Source organism: Cupressus sempervirens, chromosome 9, assembly GCF_028749045.1.
Source record: "Cupressus sempervirens isolate cs-2001-9-10 chromosome 9, ASM2874904v1, whole genome shotgun sequence".
Lineage (NCBI taxonomy): Eukaryota > Viridiplantae > Streptophyta > Pinopsida > Cupressales > Cupressaceae > Cupressus > Cupressus sempervirens.
The window spans coordinates 453481322-453500572 of NC_143126.1; the positions used below are offsets into that span (position 1 = coordinate 453481322).

At 38.7% G+C, this 19251-nt stretch overlaps 1 pseudogene; it reads left to right on the plus strand.

Annotated features, from left to right (window-relative positions):
• The first annotated feature begins 1508 nt into the window (after positions 1-1508).
• Positions 1509-19251, plus strand: part of LOC149539275 (uncharacterized) — a 96444-nt pseudogene continuing 78701 nt past the window's right edge.

Below are 19251 nucleotides of genomic sequence, written 5' to 3' on the forward strand. Positions count from 1 at the left end.
GACTTTGGCGACTAAGAGTAAGAACAGTTTGATTTTTCAAGCTTCATTATTTTCATTGCTTCCTTAGCAATTGGCAACTCTGTTCTCAAAGAACCCCATTTACAAGTCAAGAAACAATTGCATTATAAAGTTTCTAATTGTAGAACCTTGGTGATGATTGAAGATTTCAGAAGACAAATGCTCACAATTAGTCTCTTTACCTATCATGAGGGAAATGGTGCAAGCTCGTGAGGATATAATTCTAATTACAGAAAAGCTAGTGAAGTTTTGAAAGAATGAGAACTAGCTGGAAGGTTGGCTGCTACGGTACAAAGACAAATATAGAATTAGAGGCTAACTTAAGCACCAATTCAAAACACTCAGTGACCCATGAGATGAAGGAAATGTATCGAGGTCAGATTCCTCTGAGAAATGATTTAAAATATAAAAAGAGACTTTCACCATCTGTTGAAGAGATTCTGATTGATGATGATCCTATGCTTCAACAAATTTGGAGTAAATTTAAAGAGAGTGTCAGCTATGCCATAAGAAACAACTTGAGTATAGCTCAAGACCATCAGTCTAGAGAATCGTGGAAGCTGATTGAAAAGAGATTCTATGTTCTCTAGGAGTTCAGACAGAAAAGCATTGATGCGAGTTCTAAAAAGGATGCTTTGTCATCTCCTATCTTCCTTGCTTTGAGAGAATCTGAATTTTCTTCATCCTCAATATTACCATGGATGAGCCATCAGCATGAAGAAGTTAATCAGCATGAAAAGCATTTCCAGCCTGAACCACCACAAGAAGAAGAAAAGGTTGTTATTATTCCTTGCTTCTCAACACTATTTCTTGTAGAGTCATTAGTTACACCTTTAGATTCATCATTTAAGGTTGGAAATGAGACTTGTTCTCCTAATACTGAGCTTGATGCAGTAAGTATGAATCTAGAACCACTCTCAGAATTGCAAACAAAAGAATTAGTTTTGGTCCAGCATGCTGAAATCATTGAAGTTGCAGAAAGCATTCCTAAGGTGGATAGAATCAATGACCAGAATGAAGAGATCATATCAACCAATGGTTTGAGTTCTGAATAACAAGAGAAGCCTGGTTTCCCAAAAGCAAAACTTTTAGCAAATAAAGACAACCTTCTCAATGATGGAGAATTGGTAAGAACAATTGACAAAGAATTTTCTTTCATGCCTTCATTTACCTCTGATTTTAAAAGTTTCAGATTTGAAGAAAATAAAGATAAACCTTTGCATGAAGTCTCTGATGAGAATAATCAGATAGTTAATGCAAAACATGAAGAATTGAATTCCATTGAAATTTTTTGTGAAACTGATTTTCAAGTTGCAAAGGTTTGTGATGATACTATATTAGAATCAATGTGTCTTGAAGAAAAAGTGGAAACATGTTTTGTCAAATCAAAAAATATGATTGAAGAAATGATCAGCAAAATTGAAAGAGAAATTAATGGGGATTATATTTTAAATTGTTGTCTTCTTGAAAACTAACCTAAAAAAAACATGATGGCTGCATTATGCTTTAGTGGTCACCATACTGAATCTAAAGATGTAGCAATAACAAATGTTGAAAAGGAAGGAATTGCAAAAAATAATGAGGCATTACAACATTATGAAGAAGGTAGTGAATCCAATTATAATCCTCCCGATCTGGAATACTCTTCCATAATTAATCCAGATATTGAAGTTGTGAATTTAGATGAACATCTTGCTGTAGCAAATGAAGAAGATGTCTTAGCCTGGATGGACGCTGTAGCAAATAAGGAATCCTTCAATTTCAACCCCATTTTGAAATCTGAAGTTGCTAATGATAAAGCCTCTGATTGGTATGATGCTATTTCACTTCCAGAAGCTTTTCAATTTTTTGATTATGTTCATTCTGATTTGAAAGATGATATCTTTGCTGAGAGTTATAATGAAGTAAACGGATGTGAGTATTTTCAAGCAGTACTACCAAAATTTTCTAAAGTTCTCCATCCTAGTTTTAATGTAGATATTTCTACTGAAAGTAATAGTATCAATAGATGTAATTATGTTCCAGCAGTGCATTTAGAATCACTTGAATATTCTTCCAATCTGGATTTGAATATTGATATCTTCATTATAATTGACAAGGTTGAGGAGAATAGATGCAAGTATGATTCAATAATGTTTCCAGAGTTCAGTGAATTTTGTTCTTCTTCACAAAACATGATAGAGCATGTGAAAGATAGTATGCAAGTAAGTACAGAGGAAAGAAAAGTACTTGATGAGGCATGGCTGTTTGGCAAGGTTCTATGGGTCACTATGTTACAAATAGCTTTTGGATTCAAGTTCAACAATGAAGGAGTAGCCAGAGGTCACCAATGTTGTTTCAGATTAATGGAGCATCTTCCTCTATTTAGGAAAGGTTCATACTTCCCTCTTCTTGTAAATGGTCATGTATGAATCTTTCTCTATTTTGGGTTCTGCTGGTGAGGTCTCCTCACCTTTTGTAAATAAATTTCTTTTTCAATTTTGGTGTGTCTAGTGTAGCCTTTTCTTGCTTAGTTAGTAGTTGTTATTTTCTCTGACTTTGTTTTAGTCTACCCTGCTCCCCTCCACCCTCCCTATATGCACTTTCTCATTCATCTTTGGTCTAGAATTCGTAACCCAATGCTTAAGCACTTGCTTAACTAGAGATGTTGGATTCTCTATGCACCTTGTAGTACATATTCCCTAGTCGGAGTCAGCTGTAGGTGTACTTTTAGTACCCCTATTTCAAAACTTTGATATTTGGTTTTCCTGGTCGGTTTTCCCATAAGTTGCCTAAAAATTCTTTAAATATGATGTTGTAAAAGATGAAGATCATAATCTTAAGATGCAGATGTAAAAAAATTTATGCCTCAGATTCAGAGTTTCAAATGTCAGAGTTCAGATCCAAAGTTCAAGTTCAGTTTGATACTCCAAGTTCCCAAGTGTAGGCTCGGTTCAAAAGGCTATGGTTCAAAGCTCAATAATAGGCCTCCTAGTCCAAAGTTCATAAACGCCAATGCTTAAAGAATGAAAGTGATATCTCTTGTGAGGAGAAATAATTCTAAAGAATGATGCTAGCAGCTCGACAGTCACATTATATGTCCAGGTGTTAACAATGAGAAAGAACAACTCAAGGATACTCTCCCAGTATGTAAGGGTGATGTGATTTGAAGTCATGACTTCATTATTGATTATCCCAAAGGTTTCTTCTATTACTGTAGTAGATATTGTGGCATGTTATGGGCCTCCAATGGAATGTTGTGATGGAAATTTGTGTAGATTGCGTGCTAAATGGATAACTTTAATATATCAGATTGATGCAAACAAATTTGAATGTTGCAACCTCTCATGAGGGATAACTCTGCTATATGTTGCTCATAACGATAGTTTCATGCAGATATGGTGACATTCGAAAAATTAGTATGAAGACACGAGTTGTATAAGCGATTTATAAAGAAGCCCAAATGTAGAAAGATGTACATAAATCCACCATCTGTTTTAGGATACTCTTTATGTTGCACCAACTGGAGAGAGAAGGAAATAAAGAGATCCTGATGGGAAGTAATTACGCAACTCATGGCTTTCCCCTCATGACTCAGAATCTTGAATTCATATACAATGCATGAATGTTATTCGAGTGCAGCTGCTTAAGACAAATAGGAACATGAAGTGATTACAGGGTGTGAACAGTTGTCATTCAAATTTAATTGATAATGACACCAATCATCATGCAAAAGGAAGATGTGCATTAGGTGGTTGAGTTTTATAGAACCCAACACATTAACCAGACTTATGATTATGTTAGAATCACAGATCAACTGATTATGATGGTCACATTAGGTAGTCAGCTTGCATGTGTCTTATCACGATTGGTCATCATCTTTGGTGCTTGTGGTTGCAGGTATAATGCAAGCATGAAGAATATAGTAAGCTTGAAAAAGCTGTGATGAGCATCTAGGAATGTTGTGAACTCTTGAATGAGTTTGTAGATGAGTTTGATCCCAACCTTGATGAGCCCCAATTTGAACATCTTCTCCAGAAAGCTAAAGCTATCCATAGAGACTATCCCAATAGATGGAGCAAGATCTTGGACATGTCATAGCCACAGTATCACAACCGATGCATGCAAGGGAAAAGCTCATATGAAAATAAATGAGTCTCGAGCAAGGAGTGTCTATTAACTGTTTGACAAAATCTCAACATGATTCTGATGTAAATCAACGAACACATTCACATGTTCTGAGATCAGACCATGAATACAACAAAAGGTCAGAGGTCAACCTGAGTCTATCTCTCCACCAACAAGTTCGTGATCCCAATTCAAGCGTAATGTATTCTGATGAATGAGGGCAACCATAGTATGTTTGACAAAACCTATCCAATCATGGCTTGTTGTGCAATATGGCATTAAACTAAAATTGTGGTTTTGTTGCCCTATTTTTTTGAATGTAAGGATTGGTCAAAGGATATCAAGATTAGCTTCTCAATTTCAACAAGATATGAATGGAAATTCATGCAAATTGTTAAATAGGAAGCCTTCCTACAGGGATCTGGTTATTAGTAAGTTCAAGTAAATAATAACAGATTTGTCAATGGTGAATGACATACCACAGTGGATTCATGGTAATGGCCATCAGGCCACACAGGTTAAATGGCTCGACTCATAGAGACACTTCAAGGTAGTGGAAGATATATTTGAATCATTTTCGAAATGCCCACATGGCCAGGATAGTGGTTATCTTAAAGAAAAGGTACAGGGAATGTGCACAATTTTTTCGATAGAAAGGCCACCAATAAAAGAACCAATTTTGAAGGACCCTCATATCCCATTCATGATAGGCATGAATGTAAATGTAAACCCCCTTTCTGTGACAACTAAAATTTTGGGTTCTCCCAAAGGCGTTGTTGGTTTAAAGAATAATTTTGATAGCTAAGTGTCAATATACTTTACCATTTTTCACTATACATGTCGAGCAAAGACTAGGAGCTGAGTCACAGTCATGTGCCAAGCAATCCAGTTTCATCAAGTGCTGAGTGATATCAAGTGTCGAGTGATATCAAGTGCCGAGTGATATCAGGTGCCGAGTGATACAATTTTTTTTAGGTGCCAAGATATTCAGGAAACAACACGTGCCAAGCATCAGTAATGCTTCATGAGCCGAGTAACTCAGAATATCAACATAAGAATTTGTAATTGCACAAATTATGATGTAAACCATTTTTGTAGTCGACACAAGGTAAATCTCGAAAGATCTAGAGATAAGAACGAATCTTTCACATTTCCTATGCAATCTGCATGCAGCCAATTGGAAAATTGGAAAGGCATGCAACCAATCAGCAAAAGGCAAGTATTGAGCGGGAAATTGAGATTCAATGTGGATCGTAGATCCATACCTAACCCTAAGTCTTCGAAGTCTTTTTAAGGAAGACAAAAGTTTCACTGTAACATGGATGAGAGAAGTACAATAGTGTTAAGGGGAAAACATAGTGGAATTCAGTGAAAGGAGACATAGAGGGTAAGAGTAGAAATTCAATATTTAGTTGATCAGAACAAAGGAAAGGAGATGAATAGATATCAGATCTCAGAGGATCAAAATTAGAAAGAGAACCAGAACAAGTGCTTGCATTCAACAATCAAGGATTGCAAACTATCAGGTTTATAATACCTAATACTCTCTTAACATTGTATTAGAAAGGAAACCCTATGTAGATAGGTTGGCTTAACAACTATTTGTAGATCCTTATCAAAAGGTGATTAAATCCTTTAATAGGGTAACACTTCATGTAAAGTGTTTGAAAATTCTTTAACCAGGTCACTATTGACACAGTGTAAAGCCTTTAATAGGGCAGGCCTTTAATAGGGTAGACCATCAGAAGTGGTTGAACAATATTGTTGCAGTAATTTTGTGGGTATTGTAGACACCTAAAAACCTTTAGAAAATAAAGTATTTTTATTTTCTCAAAAAGTCCTGATGACATCATCATTAATTAATTAATTAATTAATTAATTAATTAATTTATTTATTTATTTTTATGCCATTAAATCCCTTTATCTTAATAAAAAATATTTAATTAAGGAATCCCTCCCAAAAATGTTTAAATCTTATTTAAACATTATTTCCTTATTTATTAATTATTTAATTAATAAATTGACCAAAAAACCCAAAATAAATAAAAAATTTAGTTTTTGCCCAAAACTTGGCCAATTTCCTTAAGACCACTAACCTCTTCCAAAATCTTCTAATCCTTCTTTAATTTTAATTAAAGGCTAATCCCATCATTTCCTACCCCTAATCCCAACTCAAAATATTTAATTAAGATTAAATATTAATCCTCATGTTTATTAAAAAAGTTTTAATAAATATCTCCTCAACCCAAACCCTTGAAATAAATAAAACTTTATTTATTTCCTAAAAATCTAATTTATCCTCATCCTAAGAAGTTCTAGACTCTTCTAGAAAGTCTTCATCCTCATCCTAGGAAATTCTAGACTATTCTAGAAAGTCTTTATCCTCATCCAAAGTCTAGACTCTTCTAGAAGATGTCTTTAAACCTAATCTTAATCCCCTCCTAACATTGTCACATTCCCTAAAAATGGGTTAAGACTTACTAACCCAAGCCAAAGTTAACAAATATCTCCTCCTTCACCCACCCTCATTAAATGCCATCCACTTGCCTATCCCTAAGCTAATCCTAAGCCATCCTAATTCATCCTCTAATCATTTGCATAATCCTAAGCAAGCTTAAAACCTTCCTAATCAAGCCCAAGTCGAAATTCCTCTCATCTCCTTCAAAATATCCCAACCATAAAACTTTATGAAGCCCACTAGGCCATAAATAACTCTTCCAAGCCCTTTTATTGCTCTTACAAGCCATTATGAGGGTCTTTATGAAGATTTTATCCCTTGAGCCTCCTTTGTTGACTCATCCTTCCCCTTTCCTCCATCCTCTCATCCTATGACATGTGTCACTCCCTGATTGGCTGTAAGGAAGCACAATCCATGTGCTCTCCTCTCATGCAATCTGAGCCCTTCATGAGCTTTTTCTCATCCTTGCATCTTAGCCCTCAATCCCTCAAGCCTCTTGCCTATAAATTGGATCCTTCCCCTTTACAAAATAACACAATCCATGAAGTAAAGTCATAATGCCATTTTAAGAAGCCATTTTACATCAAAACCATACACTCACAACCAAATTCCAACTCCATTTGAAGCCCCTTTTGAAGCATAAGCTTGAGCATACATCCTATCTATTTAGACAAAGCCACTCAACAAGAGAGCTTCTTATTGAGAGAGCCCATTAATGGCTCATATTCTCAATTGAGAGCTCATCTTAGTCTATCTTGAAGTTTATGAATTTTATTTACTTTGTAGAAGCTTTATTTAAATTTGGTTTCTATTAGCATACTAACATTGCTCATATACATTTTGGCACGCCCGGTGGGACCCCACATGGGTCATCTTCATTTTCTTTTTTAGTCAAGTTTTGTATGTCATTTGCTAATTTTGGCTAATTTTGTTTGTTTTTTTGATTGGTAGGATTGTATAAATTGGTTTTGTAGGTCCACATGAGCATGAAAAAGACAAAGGAACTCATAATCTATCTCATAGTGTTTGCAGATTTTTCAAGCTTATATGTGGACAAAGCACTTGGAATTCTTCTTCCTCTTCTTGTCTATATTCTTCTTATTCCATCTACTTCTTCTTCTTCTTCTTGTGGGAGATCTTAGCCATTTTTTTTTGAAGGAAGAAAAATCATACACACTTCTTTTTAGTGCTTAAAATGAACCCCCAAATCATACTTAAATCCATTAAAAAATTAAAAATTTGCAAAAAAGAAAAAAGCTTTTAACAAGTGAAACTAAACCAATCCAATTATTTGCATCCTTGCAACATCAAGGTTTTAGATGCATTCATGCAAAGTTAGGAACACTTCATTTTTGAGAATTTAAAAAGAACTTCAAGTTTCCATTTCAAAAGGTTCAAAATCAACACTAAGCACACACTAAAATCTAAATCAAACTCAAAGCATCAATCAAGGATAAAATGAACCTCATTTGCAAATATTTTAAAGTTCTTTTAAAAATCTCATGAAAACTAAGAGTCCTAAATGGTTGCCAAAAATTTTCCTAAAAGCTTTGTTATTTGTTCCAAACAAATCTCTTGTTGCAAAATCTTGAATGTTTCTTAGGTTTTTCATGCATCAAAACAATCTAGGAATATCATTTTTGAGCTTAAAATATGCAAACTAGAACACAAAATCTTGAATGAAAACCAAAGTCCAAAGAGTCATTTTCACTTTTGAGTCCAAAACAATCTTGAATGATCTAAGGTTTAAACAAAGCACTTCAAAGTTCTTAAAACAACACACAAAATCTCAATCTTGAATGCTCAAAGGAAAGAACTTGAATGTTTAATCACTTGTCTTTGAATGCATGTTGCTAAAATCACTCTTGAGTGCCATGGATTAAAAGCAAGTTTTTTTTTTTTATGAATGCATGATTAAAACAACAAAGCCAATCTTGAATGCCAAGGATCAATTAACCATTGCAATATAAAACACTTCATTTGGAGCTTCTAAAATTGAACAAAACAAATCTCTTTTCCACATGCAATTTAGATAAAGTTTGATTTTTGGACATTTAAGAAACTTTGTTAAGTTAAATACAAATTTACAAAAATCAATTTGATTAGTTCCTTGGACTCACCTCTTTTCTAATCACCCATCAATTCAACCATTGGTTGCAATCTCAGCGCCATTTATGGGGATGGGTCTACTTGAAAAAGGTGTTAAATGTTCCACAATCTAACTCACTCACTTGGTCTTTGAACGTTTGCTTTAACATTATCAAAAAATTTAAATGACCAAAACTCTAGATTAAATCGATCACACTTCAAGTTTGGGCACTAAAATTGAACAACTATTGATGTGGAGGGCCTCTGGGCATGCGCTTGACAAATCGAGTCTCACACATCTTTGCTTTGGGCTTAAAAAAAAATCACACCAACTCTCGAATGCTTTAAAGGAAATTAATCGATACTTGACGTGGAGGGCCTCTGGGCACGCGAGTTTGCTTTTGTTGACCCTAACTCTTCTTCTTGTTTGCATTCTTCGATCGATTTACTTTTGTTGGCACTTCAAGTTGGAATTAAACATTGTCTCTTAAACATTAGTGCTTGCAAAGTCTAGATTAGCACACATAAGAGTCAATTGGTAAAAGAAAAAGCGTGTTTTTTTTAGCCCAAGGTCATCCAAGTCTCCTCTCCCCTTGTCGTCTTTCAAGGCCATCTTGGGTGCATAAGATTAGGATCCAAAACCTTGTTTCTTTTTAGGAGGCTTGCTTGGGGATTTTATCACCCCTTGGACGACCTCAACTCCTGCGTTCCGGTGGAGTATAAGAATCGAGAGGTGAATCGAAAGACACCTCTCTTGGGATCAAGATTTTGTCACTCGGGCTAAGCCTCATCAAACTTTATACCCTTGAGAAGTGAAAGAGGAGAAGTGGGTTACCGCTCCTCTCGGCTGTGTGGCATCTTTTTGGTTTCATCTATGGATTTGGGCCTCACGTACCTTGGGTATATCGAGGACTCCCTAGCTAAACCAACTATCAGCCTTGTAGACAACCATCTAAGATGTTAATTTTTTTGAAGTGACTGATCGAAACATTTGTAAAACATACACACTCCTTGGCGCAAGTATCACATTCTGGGAATCAAAACTTCTATCTGGTTGTTTCTATCTATTGCTTGGTCTTTTACTTATTGAATGCATGTTTGCCAAACTTGGTCAATCCTAGCTTACGGCACACTTAGCGTAGTCACTGCCTATTCCAGAAGTTGAACAAATTGAAGCAAAATAACTGAGGTCTCTCAAAGCCAAGCAGATTCAAGAATTGATGTCAGAGCAACCCAATCCCAAACAGAAGTTCCACAAAGTTAAACTCAAACCATCTCAGGCATACCAAGAACTTTCAGCCAAGAGAAAATAACTAACACCAAGTCCTCGAATTGCCAAACTCCACAAAGCAGAGGATAAAGCTATCGAGGAAGCACTTCAAGAGGCCTGGTTAGAGCGCACCATCAAATTTAGCCAACATCCAGGAGTTAATCTTGCTTATGCCTTACCAACTAGGCATGATTTCTATGATTAGACACCCTTGTTTCTCCACACCTTCTTGGATAAGCTTCACCTTAGAGTCATCTTTGTAGAAAAGTCAGCCATCTTAGGTTATCCCCTTAAGCATTATTAGCTCATCCATCTCATTTAGGACCAAACCATCTAGCCAGTAATCCAAAATCTTCAGATCCAAGCCTTCAAAAATTGTTGTCACCTTGCTAAAAGTTTTCCATTCCTAAAATCTTTCAAAACCACCAATCTCACCAAGGTTATCCCTTCAAAAAAGCTTTGTCTAGGGTAATCTAGCTTTGCCACTTATTATCCCTCATCACCTTGAGCTAAAGGTTGGGATCCACAAGTGGTCAATCTCGTGTTCTTCCTAAAGGATCATCAGTCTATCCTTAAGTTGACACAATCACCACCAAGCTTGCACATAGGAAAGCAGACCTTTTGTGCTTTGGCAACATATCTTTAAAGTTAGAATCCCCAGCCCAATCCTCCTTAGGTTTTGTCATATAGCTTTGCCTCAACCTAGGAAATCATTTGCATAGAAAAGCCTTCCTCCCTTTTGCATCCACCAGCATTTGTTGCATCTCATCCCTAGGAGCATTTTTCATGCCACCTGTCACTCGCTTAGCCAAGAAGAAAGAAACAATGGAGCCCTATCATTTGGATCGAACAACCTCACCCCCCTTGAGCACTAAGCCATCCTTCAGCCTAGAGAAAGCTATGCCATCATCTACTGACATTGAAGCTTTCATGAACCAACCAGGAAATGCAATATTGGTAAACGCCATTATAGACAAGAACAAAGAGACAATCATGGCTAATTTTCGAAGGGACAATGTAGGAACCTTTGACTTTGGAAGATCCCCTCCATTATTAGATCCATCTCACCCATTGTTTGGGTAGCTGCCACCACCCATAGGCTCTTATGATCCAAAGTATCCTCAATATATGCCAAAAGAAGAGCCTCCAACCAATCCATATGATCTAATAGACCCAAACATACCATCATTCACCCAAGTTGAAATCTCCATGCCGCAAGCCAACCCAGCCACCACCACTCCATCCTTGGTTCATACCTGTCTGCTCCAAATCCCCTTTACCCAAAACACCTCACCGTTCATGCCCTTCACTATTGTTGTTGCTACTCCCCAACTCAGCCTTCCAAATCCACCCATCTCCCAAATCAGTGCTAGCATCTTTGGCCAACCTCAGCAATATACAACAGGGATGTCGCCCATGGGGCCAAGTAATCAACCTTTCATCACCCCCAGCTTGTTCACCATAGCCCAAAGCACAATCCCATCATTTCCATTAGGTCTTGGGAGCTCAGTGCCATCAGCCACAAATCCACAACCTACTACCAATGTTCTGCCCAGCTCTCAAGTGACCCAAGCTCCCGCCACCACTCTACCAAGCTTCCAAATCCAGCCACCAAGCTATCAAACCCCATCAATTCCATTTCCTAGCTTTCAATTCCCACCACCTCCACCACCAACTAATCCATTACCTCCTATTACCAACTACTTTTCAATGCCACTTCTAGGAGGTAACTCACCAATCCAGCCAACCACCAATTATTTGTATTTACCATCCCAAATGGGGGCGCAGCCCACATACCTTGGTCAAACTCCACAAGCCCCCTGATCCTTTCCCCAATCTTCACAACCATCTTATACCTTACCTCCACAAAGAAATTCATTTATCCCATAGCCAGCTTATGTTCCTCAATCCCAACCTCAAATCCCATATCAACAGCAAGCCTCGCAGCACATGCAGCACTATGTGCCACCTCCCCCTCAGCAAACTGTCATCCACCATGCAGCTGCCCAAACAATGTACAATACCTATCAGCAAATCCCTTACAGCCATCCATATTCAGTGGCCCCATCTAGTGCATACCTACCTCAAGGCACTCCTACATTGGGGGCACCCCAGCCATCACCCATTAATTCAGAATGGGAAGCCATGAAAATAGCTTTGAAGAACATCCAAGAGGGAAATGATCCAAAAAATATCAAGTTTGAGAATGTGTTCCCTTACCCATTTGACAGAGCCATTACCATGACACCATTCCCCAAGCATTTTGAGACACCCAAATTTGACAAATTTAGAGGAAAAGGAGACCCTGTCACACATATCAAAGAATTTTATATGCACTACCAAGAAGTGGCATATAATGACATCTTCCTCTTGCACCTCTTTCCCAAAAGCTTGGTTGGACCAGCTCTTGAATGGTTTTATAGAATCCCCTATGGCACAATTAAAAAAATTTCTGAATTGTCTGAGGCATTTGTAGCCCAATATGCCCATCTTGTTGAAACAGAGCTATCAGTAGTTGATCTTGTCCACACTAAACAAAAAGGTGGAGAAAGCCTTCCTAAATATCTGCAAAGATGGCAAACCCTTACCACCCGCATATCTTGTACCTTTCCAGAGCACCATTTGGTGAAAATGTTTATTGATAATGCCCATCCTAGCTTGGCTCACCACATGACCATGAAATTTTTGCAGACCTACAAAGATATCAAAGAGAAAGGAATGATCCTTGAGCAAGGAATCATTAAAGATGGTGTGGTCAAGATTTACAAGGAAGCCAACCAAAATCAATCACATTCCAATGACAAGTCTAGGTATTGGAACAAATCCAAGCATGTTGCAACAGATGGCATCACTGACACCAGGCATGTGAATATTGTTGGTCCTTCTCACAACCAGCCCAACCCACCCTATCAACCAAACAATCAGAAAGCTATCAACTACCAACAACAGAATAACCACAGCTATCAAAATCACAATCCAAGACCAAACTTTCAAGGGTCTAGCAATCAAGCTAATGCCATCAATGTAGCTACAGGACAAAAGCCCAGATTCCAACCTACACCTAGAAACTATACACCCCTTGGTGAGCTATTGGATGTCATTTTTGAGAAATTAGTCAAGGAAAATCTCATCAAATTTCCTCCTACCCAGCAAATTGACCCAAGCCAATCCAAAGCTGCATGGTACAAAGACAATGAGTACTGCAAATTTCATAGGGTAAAAGGTCACACTACCCTTAGATGCATGAAACTGAAAGACTATGTGCAGGACCTCATTGATCAGAAGGAAATCACTGTTGGTGCCCAAACCTCTCCCAATACAGGCTTACAAATCTATCAAAATGCTTTTCCTCCACACAACAACCAAAATCCTAGAAAAGCACCTATCCAAACCAACAACAACAACACCAACAACCGTCAGCCAAACCAACAGCATGGGAAGAACAATGACCACACTTCATCCTATATAGACTATGGTAGCCTTATAGGTTGTATATCCAAGAAAGAGCCTTCTTTTAATGTTATCAATATCCAAGGACCAAACAATGAGTGTGCAGTCACCACTCGAAGAGTGTGATTTAACATTGCAGGCCCACCAGTTTCACCAGCACCATCAGCTCTGTCAAAAAGCCAGTATAATATCTTGGAACACCTTGGGAACATGCTAGCCCAAATCTCCATTTTAGACCTTCTTCGCACTAGTCCTATGTACAAGAACATCCTTGACAATGCTCTCATAGAATCCCATGTCCCTTCTGATATCAATGCTACTAATTTTCGTAATCTTGTTGGACACCTTTCATCCTCATGTGCCCTATCTTTCAAACCCACTGACATACCCATGGTCGAGCCAAATCACACCCTTCTGCTTCACATAGCCATCATGGTATCCAATTTTTCTATGAAAAGAGTAATGATAGATAATGGATCAGCCTTGAATATTTGCACCCTAAAATTCATAAAACAAGCTGGGTATACTGAGGCAAATATCATCAGTGAGGTTATCACCATCAAAGCTTATGACAACTTGGAAAGAACGACAGAAGGAACTATTTTTCTACAAATCAAGGTTGGGCCCATCATCCAAGAGACACTCTACCATGTTATTTATCTAAACCTACCATTCAACATCCTCCTCGATTGCCCATGGATTCATGCCATGAAAGCCATTCCATCCACTTACCATCAGTGCATCAAATTTCCACATCAAGGCACTAAGGTAACCATCCATGCCAATCCAGAACCCTTTGCTTACTGCAATGCGGTTGAAGCCTCATATACAAACCATTGCCCTGGAATTGATATCGGCACATCCATCACCAGCTCATCCCACACTTGTAATGACCCAGAAACCATCCTCACCTCTACCCTGTCTACTGTGAAGATCAATAACAAGGGTTGTGGAGAGTATAGTCTGTCAGATGCATTTGCTGTCGGGGCACTCCCACTTGATCCACATGCCCATGGACGATCGACATATCACAAAGCTAAGGAGATTCCACCTCCTCGATACAAACAGTTTGGCCCAACAACCTTTGTATCCTCAAAAATCCCTCTTCATGAGGAGCTCACTCCAGATATCAACAATTGGTTACATAAGGATGCACCTCAAAAAAATCAAGCACGCCTTGATCACTTCAACCAAAAGTATCCCCAAGAACATAAGCTCATCACTGACAAATGGAACTATCAAGGTGGTGTTCTAGGACCAGAAGAAATAGGCATGCAGTACCCCATCGATGCACACAAGTGGGAATCGAAGTCAGGTCTTGGCTTTGGCATACCCACAACTGAGGGCACCAATGAGAATGGTCACGCTTTTTAGAACATTCACCGCGACCTTGTTGAAATTGAAGACATTCCTGAGGAAGTTGAAAAGAGAGCCTATGACGATATTCTAGACCAAATCTCCCTCGAAGACTCTATTCTCCAAGAACTATCCATCCACCTCATTGACCTACCACTCGCCCATCCACAACTCATAGATTGGGACCAACCAAGCATCATACACATTGATGAGTTCACATCAGAGGAAGCACTTCTAAGATTCATGGGAGCCAAAACTCCTCACAAGAAAAAAAAGCCAAATTCTGCCTATATCTACAAGCTAGATCCTAAGGGGTATTTTGGAGAAAATACCCAACCTAGTTCTGATACACCCAAAACTGGAACTAAGGTGAATCCAAGATTAGCTATGGCAGCGAAGAGAACCCCTCAGTAAGAAAATCCAGAGCCACAAGCAGAACATGAAGATTTAACATTGCCTCCTCAAGATAATCAACCAAAGGTGTCTTCTATTCTAATTGAGGATACTAGGGAAGTCAACATCGATTCTTCAGAGATCCCTAGGCTTGTTCACACTGCTGCATCCCTATCACAAGACCAAGCTGACCTCCTCTTTGAGGTCTTAAGAGAGAACATTGGTTGATTTGCATGGTCATATCAAGACATGCAAAGGCTTGATCCAAAGCTTGTATTTCATCATCTTGCAGTCGATCCAAAGATCAAGCCCGTCAGACAAAAGCTTAGAAAAATGCACCCCAAGGTGGCATTATTGGTCAAACCTAAATTAGAAAGAATGTTAGCTACTAAGGTTATCTGACCTATTGACTACTCAGAGTGGATCTCTAACATGGTCCCCGTCACTAAACCTTCCAGTGACATCAGAATCTACACTGATTTCAGAGATCTTAACAAAGCTTGTCCAAAGGATGATTTTCCCTTGCATAACACAGATATGATCGTAGATCTTACAGCTGGACATGAAATTTTGTCCCTCATGGATGGATTTTCTGGGTATAATCAAATCAAGATTGCAGAAGAGAATCAACATAAGAAAGCATTCACTACCCCTTGGGGAACCTTTTGCTACAACATGATGCCTTTTGGCCTAAAGAATGTTGGGGCTACCTATCAAAGAGCTATGACATCCATTTTTCATGATCTCATCCATAGCATTTTGGAAGATTATGTGGATGATATCTTGGTCAAGTCTCATACCTTCATGGATCGTCTTGCTGACCTGGAGAAAGTCTTTAATAGGTTAGCCAAATATCATCTCATGCTGAATCCCAAGAAATGTGTCTTTGGGGTCACATCTGGCAAGCTTCTAGGCTTTATAGTTTCTAAACGAGGTATAGAGATCGACCCCAAGAAGGTCAAGGCTATCTTAGACATGCCTCCTCCCCAAAAATTGCTACAACTTCGTTCTCTTCAGGGAAAGCTTCAATCTGTTCGACGCTTCATCTCCCAGCTTGCAGATAAGTGTACACCATTTTCACATTTACTAAAGAAGGATGAGAACTTCAAGTGGGATCCTTTATGTCAGTGTAGCTTTGATCAGCTCAAGTAGTATCTCACCAATCCCCCTATCTCGATTCCACCAGTTCCTGGTCGTCCCCTGATTTTGTACATATCAGCAACACCTACTACTCTAGGGGCACTTCTAGCACAGCTTGATGACTATGGCAGAGAAAGAGCCATCTACTACATCAGTAGAACCCTAGTTAGTTATGAACTCAATTACACTCCTATGGAAAAAGCTTGTTTGGCAGTTGTTTTCTCAACTCAAAAGCTTTGCCATTACATGCTAAGTCATACCATCCAACTAGTCTCCAAGATTGACCCTCTCAAGTATATGCTCTCCAGAACAACACTTACAGGCCATTTGGCCAAATGGGTTATGCTCCTTAGCGAATTTGACATCTAGTATGTGGACAGAAAGGCAATCAAAGGGCAAGCTATAACAGATCACCTAGCTGATGCACCTCTAATAGATGCTTATCCGTTGATCACAGAATTTCAAGATGAGCATATCTGTCTAATTGAAGAAAAACCCTCATGGAAACTTTATTTTGATGGCTCATACACATCTCATGGATTAGGGGTAGGAATATTGTTGGTCACACCTCAAGGAGATTACATTCCAAAAGCCTTCAAGCTACAATTCCCTAGCACCAACAATATAGCTGAATATGAGGCCCTCATAGCAGGATTAAAGATAGTTGCAGAATGGAACATTGCTGAGCTACAAATCTTTGGCGACTCTTAGCTCATCATCAAGCAAGCCCTAAATGAATATCAAACCAAAGATGAAGAGCTAGTTGATCAGCTAACCCAACATTTTACAAGGCTTCAATTTACACAAGTGCCTTGAATACAGAACAAAGCAGCAGATGCTATGGCTACTATAGGCTCACTCTTGGAAATTCCCCAAGCAACTACACAGTATGAGTTTTTAGTGGAGCAGCTCCTCACAACCTCCTATGCGAATGAGGATTCAAACCATGTTTGTATCTTGGTTGGTCCCCAATCCCCTTGGTACCATGAGATTCACGCTTACCTTAATGATGGTATCATATCCCCTCACCTCACACGTACCCAATGCCAGAACCTCATCCAAAAATCATCGCGCTATGTTATCATAGCCAATACCCTATATCGTCGAGGTTATCACGATACTCTCTCTCAATGTTTAGACCAAAACGAGGCCGCGATGGTGTTAAAGGAAGTACACTCTGGACTTTGCGGTGCCCACACGAGTGGTATTGTCCTAGTGTGACAAATCCTTAGAGCAGGCTACTATTGGCCTACCATTGAAGAAGACTCCTATGACTTTGTCAGAAAGTGTCTCCCATGTCAGCATCATGCAAATCTTGTGCATGCTCCAGCATAGGATCTACAGCCTATTGCACCACCTTAGCCTTTCGCTTGTTGGGGCCTTGATCTAGTTGGAACTATCACACCCCTCTCATCTGATGGACATAAATGGATAATAATAGCTACAGACTATTTCACTAAATGGGTGGAAGTAGTCCCCCTAGTCTCAGCTATAGGAGTTCAGGTCTCCAAGTTCATCTTGTACCACATTGTTTGCCGCTTCGGCATCCCATCCACCATCTTCACCGACCACGGAGGTAACTTTGAAAATCTCAACATGGAAGAATTATGCACTTCCCTCCACATCCATCACCGCTTTTCTAGCCCATATTTCCCACAATTTAATGGCCAGGAAGAGGCAACTAACAAAACCCTCCTCAAAATCCTAAAGAAAGTTTTCAATGATTCCGGCTGTGATTGGCACCTACAAATAAATCTAGCCCTATGGGCCTATTGAACTTCCTTTCGTACATCCATAGGCACAATTCCATACTCCCTAGTCTATGGTGCCAAAGCTGTACTACCTATAGAGGTTGAACTTCCCTCCTTGCACATATCTTTGCAAGGGAAAATATCAGATGAAGAATACAGAGTAGCTCGGCTCACCCAGCTAGATTTCTTAGACGAGAAGCGACAACAAGCCTATGATCATCTCACAGTCTATCAAACTCATCTCAAAAGTAATTTCAACAAGAAGGTGCTTCCATGACACTTTCAGCCAGGTGACATGGTCCTCAAAGAAAACATGAAAGTCCAAGCAGATCGAGAAAAGAAAGTCAAGTTTGAACCTACATGGCTTGGTCCTTATGTTGTCACTGCTTCCTTTGGCTCCGGAGCCTATCAGCTATCTACACCGGAAGAAGAACTCTTGAATGATCCTACTAACATCATTCATCTCAAGAAGTTCTATGCTTGAAGATCCTTAGTATACCCAGCTTTTGAAAAATACAAAAAAAAATAGTAAAGAGAAATAAGCATCCAATGGTGAAAACTTGACAATTCAAGTGCCTTGGATAGGTACCTTGGTGAAAACCTGGTAATTCAGGTGCCTTGTGTACTAAGACTAATCCATTATCTATCACTATCCTATCCCTCATCCATTCACCCACCATCCAATAAAACACCTGCTTGTTCCCTTGGTGTTCCAACCAAATATCCAAAATCTAATGGAGCTTGTAAATACCTCCTGTACAACTTGTAAAATCTTGTACCTTAGCTTGTAAAATCTTGTACCAAAGCTTGTATTATACCTTGTAAATCTTGTACCATACCTTGTATATCTGAATCTTGTCCAAAGTTTGTAACATATTCTAGCCTGTAAATAATCTTGTATCCTAGCTTGTATACTATCAGGTGCACACACAAACCCCATTTTCACTTATGCTTTTCGCAAACCATCTACCTATCCACCTATAACCTATTATAGACATCCCATCCTTCACAAACATTTCCATCTCACAAAAACCAAAACATGAACAAACTTGTACATTTGTAACATACCTTGGTCCATTAGCTTGTACATTCTCTTTAGCTTAGTACCATTGTATCTATCCAAATTTTGTGTTAGTTCCTCCTTGATCAGCATCTTGCACCCATCACACATCTTGGTTAGCTATTCCAATGCATCCTTTAGCTAAATTTCCTATCACCAA